The following is a 16,885-nucleotide window of genomic DNA, read 5'->3' as shown; positions in this document are numbered from 1 at the left end:
AACAATCGTGCTCCACTCTCACCACCATCAGAAAATATCTTCAAAGCTATTACCGCAAAGAAAAAAGCAACACACTACTCCCGGCAGGGCTCGAAACTCCAACATTTAGGTTAACAGCCGATCGCGCTAGCCCATTGCGCCACGGAGACAGTCCTGCTCCACTCTCACCACAATTAGAACATATCTTCAAAGCTATCAGCCGAAAGAAAGAAAAGCGCCGCACAACCACCGGGTGGGCTCGAACCTCCAACCTTTCGGTTCACAGCCGATCGCGCAAGCCAATTGCGCCACGGAACCAGTCCAGCTCCACTCTCACCACCATCAGAACATATCTTCAAAGCTATCAGCCCAAAGAAAAAAAAGCGCCACACCACCACCGGGTGGGCTCGAACCTCCGACGATTCGGTTAACAGCCGATTGCGCTAGCCAATTGCGCCACGGACACAGTCCTGCTCCACTCTCACCACCATCAGAACATATCTTCAAAGCTATCAGCACAAAGAAAAAAAGCACCGCACCACCACCGGGTGGGCTCGAACCTCCAACCTTTCGGTTAACAGCCAATCGCGCCAGCCAATTGCGCCACGGAGAGAGTCCCGCTCCACTCTCACCACCGTCAGAACATACCTTCAAAGCTATCAGCCCAAAGAAGAAAAAGTGCCGCACCACCACCGGGTGGGCTCGAAGCTCCAACTTTTCGGTTAACAGCCGATCGCGCTAGCCAATTGCGCAACGGAGACAGTCCTGCACCACTCTCACCACCATCACAACATATCTTCAAAGCTATCAGCCCAAAGAAAAAAAAGCACCGCACCACCACCGGGTGGGCTGGAACCTCCAACCTTTCGGTTGACAGCCAATCGCGCTAGCCAATTGCGCCACGGAGAGAGTCCTGCTCCACTCTCACCACCGTCAGAACATATCTTCAAAGCTATCAGCCCAAAGAAAAAAAAGCGCCACACCACCACCGGGTGGGCTCAAACCTCCAACCTTTCGGATAATAGCCGATCGCGCTAGCCAATTGCGCCACGAAGACAGTCCTGCTCCACTCTCACCACCATCAGAACATAACTTCAAAGCTATTACCGCAAAGAAAAAGCAACACACTACTCCCGGGAGGCCTCGAAACTCCAACCTTTCGGTTAACAGCCGATCGCGCTAGCCCATTGCGCCACGGAGACAGTCCTGCTTCACTCTCACCACAATTAGAACATATCTTCAAAGCTATCAGCCCAAAGAAAAAAAAGCGCCGCACCACCACCGGGTGGGCTCGAACCTCCAACCTTTCGGTTAACAGCCGATCGCGCTAGCCAATCGCGCCACGGAGACAATCGTGCTCCACTCTCACCACCATCAGAAAATATCTTCAAAGCTATCAGCGCAATTAAAAAGCAACACAGCCCACCCGGGACGGCTGGAACCTCCAAATTTTCGGTTAATAGCCGATCGCGCTAGCCAATTGCGCCACGGGGACAGTCCTGCTCCACTCTCACCACCGTCAGAACATTTCTTCAGAGCTAGACCAAAGAAAAAAAAGCGCCGCACCAACACCGGGTGGGCTCGAACCTCCAACCTTTCGGTTAACAACGAAATCGCGCTAGCCAATTGCGCCACGGAGATAGTCCTGCACCACTGTCACCACCATCAGAACATATCTTCAAAGCTATCAGCGCCAAGAAAAAAGCAACACACCACTCCCGGGAGGGCTCGAAACTCACCCTTTCGGTTAACAGCCAATCGTGCTAGCCCGATGCGCCACGGAGACAGTCTTGCTCTACTCTCACCACCATCAGAACATATCTTCAAAGCTATCAGCGCAAAGAAAAAAAAAGCGCCGCACCACAACCGGGTGGGCTCGAACCTCCGGCGATTCGATTAACAGCCGATTGCGCTACCCAATTGCGCCACGGAGACAGTCCTGCTCCACTCTCACCACCATCAGAACATATCTTCAAAGCTATCACCACAAAGAAAAAAAAGCACCGCACCACCACCGGGTGGGCTCGAACCTCCAACCTTTCGGTTAACAGCCAATCGCGCTAGCCAATTGCGCCACGGAGAGAGTCCTCCTCCACTCTCACCACCGTCAGAACATACCTTCAAAGCTATCAGCCCAAAGAAGAAAAAGCGCCGCACCACCACCGGGTGGGCTCGAACCTCCAACTTTTCGGTTAACAGCCGATTGCGCTAGCCCATTGCGCTACGGACACAGTCCTGCTCCACTCTCACCACCATCAGAACATATCTTCAAAGCTATCAGCCCAAAGAAAAAAAAGCACCGCACCACCACCGGGTGGGCTCGAACCTCCAACCTTTCGGTTAACAGCCAATCGCGCTAGCCAATTGCGCCACGGAGAGAGTCCTGCTCCACTCTCACCACCGTCAGAACATATCTTCAAAGCTATTACCGCAAAGAAAAAAGCAACACACTACTCCCGGGAGGGCTCGAAACTCCAACCTTTCGGTTAACAGCCGATCGCGCTAGCCCATTGCGCCACGGAGACAGTCCAGCTCCACTCTCACCACAATTAGAACATATCTTCAAAGCTATGAGCCCAAAGAAAAAAAAGCGCCGCACCACCACCGGGTGGGCTCGAACCTCCAACCTTTCGGTTAACAGCCGATCGCGCAAGCCAATTGCGCCACGGAGACAATCGTGCTCCACTCTCACCACCATCAGAAAATATCTTCAAAGCTATTACCGCAAAGAAAAAAGCAACACACTACTCCCGGGAGGGCTCAAAACTCCAACATTTCGGTTAACAGCCGATCGCGCTAGCCCATTGCGCCACGGAGACAGTCCTGCTCCACTCTCACCACAATTAGAACATATCTTCAAAGCTATGAGCCCAAAGGAAGAAAAGCGCCGCACAACCACCGGGTGGGCTCGAACCTCCAACCTTTCGGTTAACAGCCGATCGCGCTAGCCAATTGCGCCACGGAGACAATCGTGCTCCACTCTCACCACCATCAGAACATATCTTCAAAGCTATCAGCGCAATAAAAAAGGAACACAGCCCACCCCGGACGGCTGGAACCTCCAACTTTTCGGTTAACAGCCAATCGCGCTAGCCAATTGCGCCACGGAGACAGTCCTGCTCCACTCTCACCACCATGAGAACATATCTTCAAAGCTATCAGCCCAAAGAAAAAAAAGCGCCGATCCACCACCGGGTGGGCTCGAACCTCCAACCTTTCGGTTCACAGCCGATCGCGCAAGCGAATTGCGCCACGGAGACAGTCCAGCTCCACTCTCACCACCATCAGAACATATCTTCAAAGCTATCAGCCCAAAGAAAAAAAAGCGCCACACCACCACCGGGTGGGCTCGAACCTCCGACGATTCGGTTAACAGCCGATTGCGCTAGCAAATTGCGCCACGGAGACAGTCCTGCTCCACTCTCACCACCATCAGAACATATCTTCAAAGCTATCAGCACAAAGAAAAAAAAGCACCGCACCACCACCGGGTGGGCTCGAACCTCCAACCTTTCGGTTAACAGCCAATCGCGCTAGCCAATTGCGCCACGGAGAGAGTCCTGCTCCACTCTCACCACCGTCAGAACATACCTTCAAAGCTATCAGCCCAAAGAAGAAACAGCGCCGCACCACCACCAGGTGGGCTCGAACCTCCAACTTTTCGGTTAACAGCCGATCGCGCTAGCCCATTGCGCCACGGACACAGTCCGTCTCCACTCTCACCACCATCAGAACATATCTTCAAAGCTATCAGCCCAAAGAAAAAAAAAGCGCCGCACCACCCCCGGGTGGGCTCGAACCTCCGACCTTTTGGTCAACAGCCGATCGCGCTAGCCAATTGCGCAACGGAGACAGTCCTGCTCCACTCTCACCACCATCACAACATACCTTCAAAGCTATCAGCCCAAACAAAAAAGCACCGCACCACCACCGGGTGGGCTCGAACCTCCAACCTTTCGGTTGAAAGCCAATCGCGCTAGCCAATTGCGCCACGGAGAGGGTCCTGCTCCACTCTCACCACCGTCAGAACATATCTTCAAAGCTATCAGCCCAAAGAAAAAAAAGCGCCACACCACCACCGGGTGGGCTCAAACCTCCAACCTTTCGGATAACAGCCGATCGCGCTAGCCAATTGCGCCACGAAGACAGTCCTGCTCCACTCTCACCACCATCCGAACATAACTTCAAAGCTATTACCGCAAAGAAAAAAGCAACACACTACTCCCGGGAGGGCTCGAAACTCCAACCTTTCGGTTAACAGCCGATCGCGCTAGCCCATTGCGCCACGGAGACAGTCCTGCTCCACTCTCACCACAATTAGAACATATCTTCAAAGCTATCAGCCCAAAGAAAAAAAAGCGCCGCACCACCACCGGGTGGGCTCGAACCTCCAACCTTTCGGTTAACAGCCGATCGCGCTAGCCAATTGCGCCACGGAGACAATTGTGCTCCATTCTCACCACCATCAGAAAATATCTTGAAAGCTATCAGCGCAATAAAAAAAGCAACACAGCCCACCCGGGACGGCTGGAACCTCCAACTTTTCGGTTAATAGCCGATCGCGCTAGCCAATTGCGCCACGGGGACAGTCCTGCTCCACTCTCACCACCGTGAGAACATTTCTTCAGAGCTAGACCAAAGAAAAAAAAGCGCCGCACCAACACCGGGTGGGCTCGAAACTCCAACCTTTCGGTTAACAGCCGATCGCGCTAGCCAATTGCGCCACAGAGACAGTCGTGCTCCACTCTCACCACCGTCAGACCATTTCTTCAGAGCTATCACCCCAAAGAAAAAAAAGCGCCGCACCACCACCGGGTGGGCTCAAACCTCCAACCTTTCGGATAACAGCCGATCGCGCTAGCCAATTGCGCCACGAAGTCAGTCCTGCTCCACTCTCACCACCAACAGAACATATCTTCAAAGCTATTAGCGCAAAGAAAAAAGCAACACACCACACCCGCGAGGGCTCGAAACTCCAACCTTTCGGTTAACAGCCAATCGCGCTAGCCCATTGCGCCACGGAGACAGTCTTGCTCCACTCTCAACACAATCAGAACATATCTTCAAAGCTAGCAGCGCAAAGAAAAAAAAGCGCCGCACCACCACTGGGTGGGCTCCAACCTCCAACCTTTCGGTCAACAACGAAATCGCGCTAGCCAATTGCGCCACGGAGATAGTCCTGCACCACTCTCATCACCATCAGAACATATCTTCAAAGCTATCAGCGCAAAGAAAAAAGCAACACACCACTCCCGGGAGGGCTCGAAACTCCAACCTTTCGGTTAACAGCCAATCGTGCTTGCCCATTGCGCCACGGAGACAGTCTTGCTCTACTCTCACCACCATCAAAGCATATCTTCAAAGCTATCAGCGCAAAGAAAAAAAAAGCGCCGCACCACCACCGGGTGGGCTCGAACCTCCAACCTTTCGGTTAACAGCCAATCGCGCTAGCCAATTGCGCCACAGAGACAGTCGCGATCCACTCTCACCACCGTCAGACCATTTCTTCAGAGCTATCACCCCGAAGAAAAAAAAGCGCCGCACCAGCACCGGGTGGGCTCAAACCTCCAACCTTTCGGATAACAGCCGATCGCGCTAGCCAATTGCGCCACGAAGACAGTCCTGCTCCACTCTCACCACCATCAGAACATATCTTCAAAGCTATTACCGCAAAGAAAAAAGCATTACACTACTCCCGGGAGGGCTCGAAACTCCAACCTTTCGGTTAACAGCCGATCGCGCTAGCCCATTGCGCCACGGAGACAGTCCTGCTCCACTCTCACCACCATCAGACCATTTCTTCAGAGCTGTCACCCCAAAGAAAAAAAAAGCGCCGCACCACCACCGGGTGGGCTCAAACCTCCAACTATCGGATAACAGCCGATCGCGCTAGCCAATTGCACCACGAAGACAGTCCTGCTCCACTCTCACCACCATGAGAACATAGCTTCAAAGCTATCAGCACAAAGAAGAAAAAGCGCCGCACCACCACCGGGTGGGCTCGAACCTCCAACTTTTCGGTTAACAGCCGATCGCGCTAGCCCATTGCGCCACGGACACAGTCCTGCTCCACTCTCACCACCATCAGATCATATCTTCAAAGCTATCAGCCCAAAGAAAAAAAAGCGCCGCACCACCCCCGGGTGGGCTCGAACCTCCGACCTTTTGGTTAACAGCCGATCGCGCTAGCCAATTGCACCACGAAGACAGTCCTGCTCCACTCTCACCACCATGAGAACATAGCTTCAAAGCTATCAGCACAAAGAAGAAAAAGCGCCGCACCACCACCGGGTGGGCTCGAACCTCCAACCTTTCGGTTGACAGCCAATCGCGCTAGCCAATTGCGCCACGGAGAGAGTCCTGCTCCACTCTCACCACCGTCAGCACATATCTTCAAAGCTATCAGCCCAAAGAAAAAAAAGCGCCACACCACCACCGGGTGGGCTCAAACCTCCAACCTTTCGGATAACAGCCGATCGCGCTAGCCAATTGCGCCACGAAGACAGTCCTGCTCCACTCTCACCACCATCAGAACATAACTTCAAAGCTATTACCGCAAAGAAAAAAGCAACACACTACTCCCGGGAGGGCTCGAAACTCCAACCTTTCGGTTAACAGCCGATCGCGCTAGCCCATTGCGCCACGGAGACAGTCCTGCTCCACTCTCACCACAATTAGAACATATCTTCAAAGCTATCAGCCCAAAGAAAAAAAAGCGCCGCACCACCACCGGGTGGGCTCGAACCTCCAACCTTTCGGTTAACAGCCGATCGCGCTAGCCAATTGTGCCACGGAGACAATCGTGCTCCACTCTCACCACCATCAGAAAATATCTTCAAAGCTATCAGCGCAATTAAAAAGCAACACAGCCCACCCGGGATGGCTGGAACATCCAAATTTTCGGTTAATAGCCGATCGCGCTAGCCAATTGCGCCACGGGGACAGTCCTGCTCCACTCTCACCACCGTCAGAACATTTCTTCAGAGCTAGACCAAAAAAAAAAGCGCCGCACCAACACCGGGTGGGCTCGAACCTCCAACCTTTCGGTTAACAACGAAATCGCGCTAGCCAATTGCGCCACGGAGATAGTCCTGCACCACTGTCACCACCATCAGAACATATCTTCAAAGCTATCAGCGCAAAGAAAAAAGCGCCGATCCACCACCGGGTGGGCTCGAACCTCCAACCTTTCGGTTCACAGCCGATCGCGCAAGCCAATTGCGCCACGGAGACAGTCCAGCTCCACTCTCACCGCCATCAGAACATATCTTCAAAGCTATCAGCCCAAAGAAGAAAAAGCGCCGCACCACCACCGGGTGGGCTCGAACCTCCAACTTTTCGGTTAACAGCCGATCGCGCTAGCCCATTGCGCCACGGACACAGTCCTGCTCCACTCTCACCACCATCAGATCATATCTTCAAAGCTATCAGCCCAAAGAAAAAAAAGCGCCGCACCACCCCCGGGTGGGCTCGAACCTCCGACCTTTTGGTTAACAGCCGATCGCGCTAGCCAATTGCGCAACGGAGACAGTCCTGCTCCACTCTCACCACCATCACAACATATCTTCAAAGCTATCAGCCCAAAGAAAAAAAAGCGCCGATCCACCACCGGGTGGGCTCGAACCTCCAACCTTTCGGTTCACAGCCGATCGCGCAAGCCAATTGCGCCACGGAGACAGTCCAGCTGCACTCTCACCGCCATCAGAACATATCTTCAAAGCTATCAGCCCAAAGAAGAAAAACGCCGCACCACCACCGGGTGGGCTCAAACCTCCAACCTTTCGGATAACAGCCGATCGCGCTAGCCAATTGCGCCACGAAGACAGTCCTGCTCCACTCTCACCACCATCAGAACATAACTTCAAAGCTATTACCGCAAAGAAAAAAGCAACACACTACTCCCGGGAGGGCTCGAAACTCCAACCTTTCGGTTAACAGCCGATCGCGCTAGCCCATTGCGCCACGGAGACAGTCCTGCTCCACTCTCACCACAATTAGAACATATCTTCAAAGCTATCAGCCCAAAGAAAAAAAAGCGCCGCACCACCACCGGGTGGGCTCGAACCTCCAACCTTTCGGTTAACAGCCGATCGCGCTAGCCAATTGCGCCACGGAGACAATCGTGCTCCACTCTCACCACCATCAGAAAATATCTTCAAAGCTATCAGCGCAATTAAAAAGCAACACAGCCCACCCGGGATGGCTGGAACCTCCAAATTTTCGGTTAATAGCCGATCGCGCTAGCCAATTGCGCCACGGGGACAGTCCTGCTCCACTCTCACCACCGTCAGAACAATTCTTCAGAGCTAGACCAAAGAAAAAAAAGCGCCGCACCAACACCGGGTGGGCTCGAACCTCCAACCTTTCGGTTAACAACGAAATCGCGCTAGCCAATTGCGCCACGGAGATAGTCCTGCACCACTGTCACCACCATCAGAACATATCTTCAAAGCTATCAGCGCAAAGAAAAAAGCAACACACCACTCCCGGGAGGGCTCGAAACTCCAACCTTTCGGTTAACAGCCAGTCGTGCTAGCCCGATGCGCCACGGAGACAGTCTTGCTCTACTCTCACCACCATCAGAACATATCTTCAAAGCTATCAGCGCAAAGAAAAAAAAGCGCCGCACCACAACCGGGGGGCTCGAACCTCCGACGATTCGGTTAACAGCCGATTGCGCTACCCAATTGCGCCACGGAGACAGTCCTGCTCCACTCTCACCACCATCAGAACATATCTTCAAAGCTATCAGCACAAAGAAAAAAAAGCACCGCACCACCACCGGGTGGGCTCGAACCTCCAACCTTTCGGTTAACAGCCAATCGCGCTAGCCAATTGCGCCACGGAGAGAGTCCTGCTCCACTCTCACCACCGTCAGAACATACCTTCAAAGCTATCAGCCCAAAGAAGAAAAAGCGCCGCACCACCACCGGGTGGGCTCGAACCTCCAACTTTTCGGTTAACAGCCGATTGCGCTAGCCCATTGCGCTACGGACACAGTCCTGCTCCACTCTCACCACCATCAGAACATATCTTCAAAGCTATCAGCCCAAAGAAAAAAAAGCACCGCACCACCACCGGGTGGGCTCGAACCTCCAACCTTTCGGTTAACAGCCAATCGCGCTAGCCAATTGCGCCACGGAGAGAGTCCTGCTCCACTCTCACCACCGTCAGAACATATCTTCAAAGCTATCAGCCCAAAGAAAAAAAAGCGCCACACCACCACCGGGTGGGCTCAAACCTCCAACCTTTCGGATAACAGCCGATCGTGCTAGCCAATTGCGCCACGAAGACAGTCCTGCTCCACTCTCACCACCATCAGAACATATCTTCAAAGCTATTACCGCAAAGAAAAAAGCAACACACTACTCCCGGGAGGGCTCGAAACTCCAACCTTTCGGTTAACAGCCGATCGCGCTAGCCCATTGCGCCACGGAGACAGTCCTGCTCCACTCTCACCACAATTAGAACATATCTTCAAAGCTATGAGCCCAAAGAAAGAAATGCGCCGCACAACCATCGGGTGGGCTCGAACCTCCAACCTTTCGGTTAACAGCCGATCGCGCTAGCCAATTGCGCCACGGAGACAATCGTGCTCCACTCTCACCACCATCAGAACATATCTTCAAAGCTATCAGCCCAAAGAAAAAAAAGCGCCGATCCACCACCGGGTGGGCTCGAACCTCCAACCTTTCGGTTAACAGCCGATCGCGCTAGCCAATTGCGCAACGGAGACAGTCCTGCTCCACTCTCACCACCATCACAACATATCTTCAAAGCTATCAGCCCAAAGAAAAAAAAGCACCGCACCACCACCGGGTGGGCTCGAACCTCCAACCTTTCGGTTGACAGCCATTCGCGCTAGCCAATTGCGCCACGGAGAGAGTCCTGCTCCACTCTCACCACCGTCAGAACATATCTTCAAAGCTATCAGCCCAAAGAAAAAAAAGCGCCACACCACCACCGGGTGGGCTCAAACCTCCAACCTTTCGGATAACAGCCGATCGCGCTAGCCAATTGCGCCACGAAGACAGTCCTGCTCCACTCTCACCACCATCAAAACATAACTTCAAAGCTATTACCGCAAAGAAAAAAGCAACACACTACTCCCGGGAGGGCTCGAAACTCCAACCTTTCGGTTAACAGCCGATCGCGCTAGCCCATTGCGCCACAGAGACAGTCCTGCTCCACTCTCACCACAATTAGAACATATCTTCAAAGCTATCAGCCCAAAGAAAAAAAAAGCGCCGCACCACCACCGGGTGGGCTCGAACCTCCAACCTTTCGGTTAACAGCCGATCGCGCTAGCCAATTGCGCCACGGAGACAATTGTGCTCCATTCTCACCACCATCAGAAAATATCTTGAAAGCTATCAGCGCAATAAAAAAAGCAACACAGCTCACCCGGGACGGCTGGAACCTCCAACTTTTCGGTTAATAGCCGATCGCGCTAGCCAATTGCGCCACGAAGTCAGTCCTGCTCCACTCTCACCACCAACAGAACATATCTTCAAAGCTATTAGCGCAAAGAAAAAAGCAACACACCACACCCGGGAGGGCTCGAAACTCCAACCTTTCGGTTAACAGCCAATCGCGCTAGCCCATTGCGCCACGGAGACAGTCTTGCTCCACTCTCACCACAATCAGAACATATCTTCAAAGCTAGCAGCGCAAAGAAAAAAAAGCGCCGCACCACCACTGGGTGGGCTCCAACCTCCAACCTTTCGGTCAACAACGAAATCGCGCTAGCCAATTGCGCCACGGAGATAGTCCTGCACCACTCTCACCACCATCAGAACATATCTTCAAAGCTATCAGCGCAAAGAAAAAAGCAACACACCACTCCCGGGAGGGCTCGAAACTCCAACCTTTCGGTTAACAGAGAATCGTGCTTGCCCATTGCGCCACGGAGACAGTCTTGCTCTACTCTGACCACCATCAAAGCATATCTTCAAAGCTATCAGCGCAAAGAAAAAAAAAGCGCCGCACCACCACCAGGTGGGCTCGAACCTCCAACGATTCCGTTAACAGCCGATTGCGCCAGCCAATTGCGCCACGGAGACAGTCCTGCTCCACTCTCACCACCATCAGAACATATCTTCAAAGCTATCAGCCCAAATAAAAAAAAAGCACCGCACCACCACCGGGTGGGCTCGAAACTCCGACCTTTTGGTTAACAGCCGATCGCGCTAGCCAATTGCGCCACGAAGACAGTCCTGCTCTACTCTCACCACCATCAGAACATATCTTCAAAGCTATCAGCCCAAAGAAAAAAAGCACCGCACCACCACCGGGTGGGCTCGAACCTCCAACCTTTCGGTTAACAGCCAATCGCGCTAGCCAATTGCGCCACAGAGACAGTCGCGCTCCACTCTCACCACCGTCAGACCATTTCTTCAGAGCTATCACCCCGAAGAAAAAAAAGCGCCGCACCAGCACCGGGTGGGCTCAAACCTCCAACCTTTCGGATAACAGCCGATCGCGCTAGCCAATTGCGCCACGAAGACAGTCCTGCTCCACTCTCACCACCATCAGAACATATCTTCAAAGCTATTACCGCAAAGAAAAAAGCAACACACTACTCCCGGGAGGGCTCGAAACTCCAACCTTTCGGTTAACAGCCGATCGCGCTAGCCCTTTGCGCCACGGAGACAGTCCTGCTCCACTCTCACCACCATCAGACCATTTCTTCAGAGCTGTCACCCCAAAGAAAAAAAAAGCGCCGCACCACCACCGGGTGGGCTCAAACTTCCAACCTTTCGGATAACAGCCGATCGCGCTAGCCAATTGCGCCACGAAGACAGTCCTGCTCCACTCTCACCACCATCAGAACATATCTTCAAAGCTATCAGCCCAAAGAAAAAAAGCACCGCACCACCACCGGGTGGGCTCGAACCTCCAACCTTTCGGTTAACAGCCAATCGCGCTAGCCAATTGCGCCACAGAGACAGTCGCGCTCCACTCTCACCACCGTCAGACCATTTCTTCAGAGCTATCACCCCGAAGAAAAAAAAGCGCCGCACCAGCACCGGGTGGGCTCAAACCTCCAACCTTTCGGATAACAGCCGATCGCGCTAGCCAATTGCGCCACCGAGACAGTCCTGCTCCACTCTCACCACCATCAGAACATATCTTCAAAGCTATCAGCCCAAAGAAAAAAAGCACCGCACCACCACCGGGTGGGCTCGAACCTCCAACCTTTCGGTTAACAGCCAATCGCGCTAGCCAATTGCGCCACAGAGACAGTCGCGCTCCACTCTCACCACCGTCAGACCATTTCTTCAGAGCTATCACCCCGAAGAAAAAAAAGCGCCGCACCACCACCGGGTGGGCTCGAACCTCCAACTTTTCGGTTAACAGCCGATCGCGCTAGCCCATTGCGCCACGGACACAGTCCTGCTCCACTCTCACCACCATCAGATCATATCTTCAAAGCTATCAGCCCAAAGAAAAAAAAGCGCCGCACCACCCCCGGGTGGGCTCGAACCTCCGACCTTTTGGTTAACAGCCGATCGCGCTAGCCAATTGCGCAACGGAGACAGTCCTGCTCCACTCTCACCACCATCACAACATATCTTCAAAGCTATCAGCCCAAAGGAAAAAAAGCACCGCACCACCACCGGGTGGGCTCGAACCTCCAACCTTTCGGTTGACAGCCAATCGCGCTAGCCAATTGCGCCACGGAGAGAGTCCTGCTCCACTCTCACCACCGTCAGCACATATCTTCAAAGCTATCAGCCCAAAGAAAAAAAAGCGCCACACCACCACCGGGTGGGCTCAAACCTCCAACCTTTCGGATAACAGCCGATCGCGCTAGCCAATTGCGCCACGAAGACAGTCCTGCTCCACTCTCACCACCATCAGAACATAACTTCAAAGCTATTACCGCAAAGAAAAAAGCAACACACTACTCCCGGGAGGGCTCGAAACTCCAACCTTTCGGTTAACAGCCGATCGCGCTAGCCCATTGCGCCACGGAGACAGTCCTGCTCCACTCTCACCACAATTAGAACATATCTTCAAAGCTATCAGCCCAAAAAAAAAAGCGCCGCACCACCACCGGGTGGGCTCGAACCTCCAACCTTTCGGTTAACAGCCGATCGCGCTAGCCAATTGTGCCACGGAGACAATCGTGCTCCACTCTCACCACCATCAGAAAATATCTTCAAAGCTATCAGCGCAATTAAAAAGCAACACAGCCCACCCGGGATGGCTGGAACATCCAAATTTTCGGTTAATAGCCGATCGCGCTAGCCAATTGCGCCACGGGGACAGTCCTGCTCCACTCTCACCACCGTCAGAACATTTCTTCAGAGCTAGACCAAAAAAAAAAAGCGCCGCACCAACACCGGGTGGGCTCGAACCTCCAACCTTTCGGTTAACAACGAAATCGCGCTAGCCAATTGCGCCACGGAGATAGTCCTGCACCACTGTCACCACCATCAGAACATATCTTCAAAGCTATCAGCGCAAAGAAAAAAGCGCCGATCCACCACCGGGTGGGCTCGAACCTCCAACCTTTCGGTTCACAGCCGATCGCGCAAGCCAATTGCGCCACGGAGACAGTCCAGCTCCACTCTCACCGCCATCAGAACATATCTTCAAAGCTATCAGCCCAAAGAAGAAAAAGCGCCGCACCACCACCGGGTGGGCTCGAACCTCCAACTTTTCGGTTAACAGCCGATCGCGCTAGCCCATTGCGCCACGGACACAGTCCTGCTCCACTCTCACCACCATCAGATCATATCTTCAAAGCTATCAGCCCAAAGAAAAAAAAGCGCCGCACCACCCCCGGGTGGGCTCGAACCTCCGACCTTTTGGTTAACAGCCGATCGCGCTAGCCAATTGCGCAACGGAGACAGTCCTGCTCCACTCTCACCACCATCACAACATATCTTCAAAGCTATCAGCCCAAAGAAAAAAAAGCGCCGATCCACCACCGGGTGGGCTCGAACCTCCAACCTTTCGGTTCACAGCCGATCGCGCAAGCCAATTGCGCCACGGAGACAGTCCAGCTGCACTCTCACCGCCATCAGAACATATCTTCAAAGCTATCAGCCCAAAGAAGAAAAAGCGCCGCACCACCACCGGGTGGGCTCAAACCTCCAACCTTTCGGATAACAGCCGATCGCGCTAGCCAATTGCGCCACGAAGACAGTCCTGCTCCACTCTCACCACCATCAGAACATAACTTCAAAGCTATTACCGCAAAGAAAAAAGCAACACACTACTCCCGGGAGGGCTCGAAACTCCAACCTTTCGGTTAACAGCCGATCGCGCTAGCCCATTGCGCCACGGAGACAGTCCTGCTCCACTCTCACCACAATTAGAACATATCTTCAAAGCTATCAGCCCAAAGAAAAAAAAGCGCCGCACCACCACCGGGTGGGCTCGAACCTCCAACCTTTCGGTTAACAGCCGATCGCGCTAGCCAATTGCGCCACGGAGACAATCGTGCTCCACTCTCACCACCATCAGAAAATATCTTCAAAGCTATCAGCGCAATTAAAAAGCAACACAGCCCACCCGGGATGGCTGGAACCTCCAAATTTTCGGTTAATAGCCGATCGCGCTAGCCAATTGCGCCACGGGGACAGTCCTGCTCCACTCTCACCACCGTCAGAACATTTCTTCAGAGCTAGACCAAAGAAAAAAAAGCGCCGCACCAACACCGGGTGGGCTCGAACCTCCAACCTTTCGGTTAACAACGAAATCGCGCTAGCCAATTGCGCCACGGAGATAGTCCTGCACCACTGTCACCACCATCAGAACATATCTTCAAAGCTATCAGCGCAAAGAAAAAAGCAACACACCACTCCCGGGAGGGCTCGAAACTCCAACCTTTCGGTTAACAGCCAGTCGTGCTAGCCCGATGCGCCACGGAGACAGTCTTGCTCTACTCTCACCACCATCAGAACATATCTTCAAAGCTATCAGCGCAAAGAAAAAAAAGCGCCGCACCACAACCGGGGGGCTCGAACCTCCGACGATTCGGTTAACAGCCGATTGCGCTACCCAATTGCGCCACGGAGACAGTCCTGCTCCACTCTCACCACCATCAGAACATATCTTCAAAGCTATCAGCACAAAGAAAAAAAAGCACCGCACCACCACCGGGTGGGCTCGAACCTCCAACCTTTCGGTTAACAGCCAATCGCGCTAGCCAATTGCGCCACGGAGAGAGTCCTGCTCCACTCTCACCACCGTCAGAACATACCTTCAAAGCTATCAGCCCAAAGAAGAAAAAGCGCCGCACCACCACCGGGTGGGCTCGAACCTCCAACTTTTCGGTTAACAGCCGATTGCGCTAGCCCATTGCGCTACGGACACAGTCCTGCTCCACTCTCACCACCATCAGAACACATCTTCAAAGCTATCAGCCCAAAGAAAAAAAAGCACCGCACCACCACCGGGTGGGCTCGAACCTCCAACCGTTCGGTTAACAGCCAATCGCGCTAGCCAATTGCGCCACGGAGAGAGTCCTGCTCCACTCTCACCACCGTCAGAACATATCTTCAAAGCTATCAGCCCAAAGAAAAAAAAGCGCCACACCACCACCGGGTGGGCTCAAACCTCCAACCTTTCGGATAACAGCCGATCGTGCTAGCCAATTGCGCCACGAAGACAGTCCTGCTCCACTCTCACCACCATCAGAACATATCTTCAAAGCTATTACCGCAAAGAAAAAAGCAACACACTACTCCCGGGAGGGCTCGAAACTCCAACCTTTCGGTTAACAGCCGATCGCGCTAGCCCATTGCGCCACGGAGACAGTCCAGCTCCACTCTCACCACAATTAGAACATATCTTCAAAGCTATCAGCCCAAAGAAAAAAAAGCGCCGCACCACCACCGGGTGGGCTCGAACCTCCAACCTTTCGGTTAACAGCCGATCGCGCTAGCCAATTGCGCCACGGAGACAATCGTGCTCCACTCTCACCACCATCAGAAAATATCTTCAAAGCTATTACCGCAAAGAAAAAAGCAACACACTACTCCCGGGAGGGCTCGAAACTCCAACATTTCGGTTAACAGCCGATCGCGCTAGCCCATTGCGCCACGGAGACAGTCCTGCTCCACTCTCACCACAATTAGAACATATCTTCAAAGCTATGAGCCCAAAGAAAGAAATGCGCCGCACAACCATCCGGTGGGCTCGAACCTCCAACCTTTCGGTTAACAGCCGATCGCGCTAGCCAATTGCGCCACGGAGACAATCGTGCTCCACTCTCACCACCATCAGAACATATCTTCAAAGCTATCAGCCCAAAGAAAAAAAAGCGCCGATCCACCACCGGGTGGGCTCGAACCTCCAACCTTTCGGTTAACAGCCGATCGCGCTAGCCAATTGCGCAACGGAGACAGTCCTGCTCCACTCTCACCACCATCACAACATATCTTCAAAGCTATCAGCCCAAAGAAAAAAAAGCACCGCACCACCACCGGGTGGGCTCGAACCTCCAACCTTTCGGTTGACAGCCAATCGCGCTAGCCAATTGCGCCACGGAGAGAGTCCTGCTCCACTCTCACCACCGTCAGAACATATCTTCAAAGCTATCAGCCCAAAGAAAAAAAAGCGCCACACCACCACCGGGTGGGCTCAAACCTCCAACCTTTCGGATAACAGCCGATCGCGCTAGCCAATTGCGCCACGAAGACAGTCCTGCTCCACTCTCACCACCATCAAAACATAACTTCAAAGCTATTACCGCAAAGAAAAAAGCAACACACTACTCCCGGGAGGGCTCGAAACTCCAACCTTTCGGTTAACAGCCGATCGCGCTAGCCCATTGCGCCACAGAGACAGTCCTGCTCCACCCTCACCACAATTAGAACATATCTTCAAAGCTATCAGCCCAAAGAAAAAAAAAGCGCCGCACCACCACCGGGTGGGCTCGAACCTCCAA

Source organism: Rhipicephalus microplus, chromosome 2 (genome assembly GCF_043290135.1).
Source record: "Rhipicephalus microplus isolate Deutch F79 chromosome 2, USDA_Rmic, whole genome shotgun sequence".
Taxonomy (NCBI): Eukaryota; Metazoa; Arthropoda; class Arachnida; order Ixodida; family Ixodidae; genus Rhipicephalus; species Rhipicephalus microplus.
The sequence above is the reverse complement of the archived record's forward strand: the minus strand, read 5'-3'. Positions refer to the sequence as shown.